The sequence below is a fragment of the Triticum urartu genome, chromosome 6 (genome assembly GCF_003073215.2).
Source record: "Triticum urartu cultivar G1812 chromosome 6, Tu2.1, whole genome shotgun sequence".
NCBI classification, from domain to species: domain Eukaryota; kingdom Viridiplantae; phylum Streptophyta; class Magnoliopsida; order Poales; family Poaceae; genus Triticum; species Triticum urartu.
The window spans coordinates 566,871,013-566,874,840 of NC_053027.1; the positions used below are offsets into that span (position 1 = coordinate 566,871,013).

The 3,828-nt window shown below is 44.4% G+C and overlaps 1 pseudogene; it reads left to right on the forward strand.

Annotated features, from left to right (window-relative positions):
- The first annotated feature begins 445 nt into the window (after window positions 1-445).
- LOC125515529 lies at window positions 446-3,297 on the forward strand (annotated as a pseudogene).
- The last annotated feature ends 531 nt before the right edge of the window (window positions 3,298-3,828 follow it).

Consider the following 3,828-nt stretch of genomic DNA (forward strand, 5'->3'; position numbering starts at 1 on the left):
TCTAGCAGACTTATTTTTGTACCAGCCCAGGCTCAGACCTGTCAAGCACGATGGAGACGCCCTCGTCATCAAACGTATATTTTGAGGATAAAAGATTATATTCCTGTGGGCAGATTGGTTTCGACACAGCGAACAAGTTCAGAGTTTCACATTGCCACAGAAAGAAGTTCAGAGATGCGCTTGATTTTGTACTAGTGCAGGGGCTCAGACTTGTCAAGCATGATGAAGATATTCTTTCTTCTTACCATAATAAATCATACCTGTTTTTGCTGACTGGAGAACATCAATAATTTCCTGGCCGACAGGGATTAGAGACTTGTACTGGCTACTACCTAGCAATGGGCCAACCAATCAATGTTTCTGTTGACTGGAACAGCGCATCATCGCTTTCCTGTCTTAATCATAAGAGAGGCAAGTGGTGAGCGGTACACCACACGGGGAGCCCACAGAGACTTGTTGACTTGCATACTCGGCAACTACCAATGGAAGTCTTGGGTCAGCAGAGCAAATCAGTGACATCTCCAGAATCACAAAACATTGCTCCCAACGAGTCCGGGCACGCAACCCGGGGATCACCGGCCATCCTTTTTCCGGTGATCGGCATGATCTTCTCCGTCGGCAGCTCAGGACCATAAGGTGCGACCTTGTGATTTTGCTCTAATCTTCTACTAGTTCTTCCCCAGTTTCTTGGCGGCTTATCATGATTCATGAGCCAAGAGAATCAACTGATTATTCTTAATTGTAGACTCTGGTTCCTCCCAAGCGGCATGGGTCCTGCCAATCTCTTCATCCTTGTACTTACAACTACGGCGCCATTACTCTCCACCTCGCAGCCCTTTAACTATTCCATGGCCAAACCTTCGATGGTGTGGATCAACAACGCCTCCTCCTCCTACTATGATATACCCACCGTGGACCCAGCTGCTGTCACCAGTTTTGTACCACAAGGAGCTAATTCTAGCTCCGGGTTCGCCTTTGCCGCGGGGTTCGTTTGTGCCTCCACCCCCGTGTGCGACGTGTCCCTCTTTGCTGTTTCTATTGTCAGCTATGCAAGGAACCGGCTTTTTCTGGAGCAGGTTGTCTGGTCTGCCAACCGGGATCACCTTGTCAGGGAGAATGCCACCCTCGAGTTTACCTCGCACGGAAATTTAGTCCTCCGTGATGTTGATGGTAGCCACGTCTGGTCGAGCAGCACCTCAGGTCAGTCTGTAGCAGGCATGGTGATCAGCGGGATTGGAAATCTGATGTTGTTTGACAAGAAAAATGCGACAGTGTGGCAGTCATTTGATCATCCTACCGATACATTGATCCGTGGGCAGTCACTTCTAGAAGGTATGAAGCTCACAACAAGTACCTCTGCAACAAATACGACTAAGAATCAGTTCTATATCACAGTACTCCCACACGGATTATATGCTTATGTTGAATCCACACCACCACAACTCTACTTTTCATTCTATTACTCGGTGGCCGATCACAGGAAGGAAAATGATTTAACAAGGGTTACATTCATGAACGGGAGCCTCACGATCTTTGTGCAGTCAGATAGGTTTGGTGGTATCTCATTGCCAGCAAGTGAATCCAACCAATACATGAAACTAGAGTCAAATGGACACTTGAGGTTGTACGACTGGGATGACAGATCTATTTTGTATGAAGTAATGCAGATAGATGATTGTGATTACCCAACAGTTTGTGGGGAGTATGGCATATGCATCGGGGCCGAATGCATTTGTCCGTATGAGAACACTTTCTTCAAGGCGGTGGACGAACGACGGCCCCATCTTGGTTGCACACCGTTAACTCCAATCTCTTGTCAAGAAAAACAACGGCATCGACTATTGGCCCTTCCCTCCATTTCTTACTTTGATAAGAACTACACGGTAGTGAACGCCAAAAGCATGGCTCATTGTAAGAAAGCCTGCTTGAAGAGCTGCTCCTGTAGGGCCATTATCTTCAGTTATTACCACAATGATTCCTATGGAGAATGTGTGTGGGTGACAAAGGTCTTCTCCTTGCAATCAATGAAGCATGAGGATGTTGGCTACAACTCTACTGCTTACCTCAAGGTGCAAATTGATGAAAACAAAACGAAGGTGATGTTAGGAGCTACACTTGGAGCTATTGGTGCTCTTTTATTACTTGTCACTGGTATATGTCTTTGTCTAAAGAGGAGGGGGAAATATGAAGAGAAAGATGAATTTGATTTTGATCAATTGCCTGGAATGCCGACAAGGTTTTCTTTCGAAAAGCTGAGCGAATGCACTGAAGGGTTCAGTAAGAAGCTAGGAGACGGTGGGTTTGGTTCAGTTTTTCAAGGGGAATTAGGTGAAGAGAAAGTTGCGGTGAAACGTTTGGAAGGTGCCAGACAAGGCAAGAAAGAGTTCTTGGCAGAAGTAGAGACTATTGGCAGCATAGAACATATCAATCTTGTCAGGTTGATTGGGTTCTGCGCAGAGAAATCTGAGAGGCTTCTAGTGTATGAATATATGTCAAGAGGGTCGCTTGATAGGTGGATCTATTACCACCATAACAATGCCCCTCTTGATTGGTGCACCCGGTGGAGGATCATTCTGGGTATTGCCAAAGGCCTATGTTATCTTCATGAGGAGTGCAGGCATATAATTGCTCATTTGGACATCAAACCACAAAACATTCTCTTGGATGGCAAATTCAGTGCTAAAGTGGCTGATTTTGGGCTTTGTAAGTTAATAAATAGGGATCAAAGTAAGGTAATGACTATGATGAGAGGAACACCTGGATATCTGGCACCTGAGTGGTTAACTTCGCGAATCACTGAAAAAGTTGACGTCTACAGCTTTGGAGTTGTTCTCATGGAAATAGTAAGTGGAAGAAAAAATATTGACAGCTCTCAGCCTGAGGAGGATGTTCAGCTCATAAATATGTTATGAGAAAAAGCCCAAAACAACCATTTGATTGATCTGATTGACAAGCATGGTGAGGATATGGTCTCACACAAGGAGGAAGTGATTCAAATGATGAAACTCGCAATATGGTGCCTGCAACAAGACAGCATTCGAAGGCCTTCAATGTCAACCGTGATCAAAGCATTGGAAGGTGCAATTAGCATAGAAACTTTCGATGCAAATTCAGTCATGCCTGTTCAAGATAATCCATCCACATATTCAGTTACATCCCAGACATCGATGCTATCTGGCCCAAGGTGAAACAGATGGTTAATGAGCAGAAGAAATAACTCATGCAATTTGTCTTTTGTAGCATACCATATTTGTACTTTGGAAAGTATATGTTTCTAATGATTGTTCATTGAAGTTGTATGGTTGTGTACCTTTAAAGCACGAAATCTAGTTCTCCATGAAGAGCGCAATGACAGTTCGTTCTTGACTGGTCCTCCCTAGGAGGCAGAGACGCCATGAGAAAGAACCTTTTGGCCCGGGGTTCTAAGGCCCTACTGATTCAAATCAAACAGAAAAAAAATATACAAAAGGTTAGGACTCGGGGCTAGGTAAAAGCAAGAAAAACTGCTTAGGTATTCAGGAGGGCACATTGAACCTTACTCATGCAACCCTCCTCTTCTGCGACCCATGTTATACAGTGCGGCAATATAACATCTAACTTCTGAAGGAAAATTGGCTACTACTCCGTTTTTTATTATTCTGGTGGACTGAATCGATGAGTTCCATGATTTTTCTAAGAAGGGAAGGGACTGCTTGCGAGACCATTCAGGTGATAATGGAGGTGATCCAGGAAGTAGTGTTAATAGCAAGCTCAAGTACCCCTAATCTTGTCATACATAGGAAAAACGTTCAATACATGCACTGAAATAAACTTCATTAGTAGAGAGCA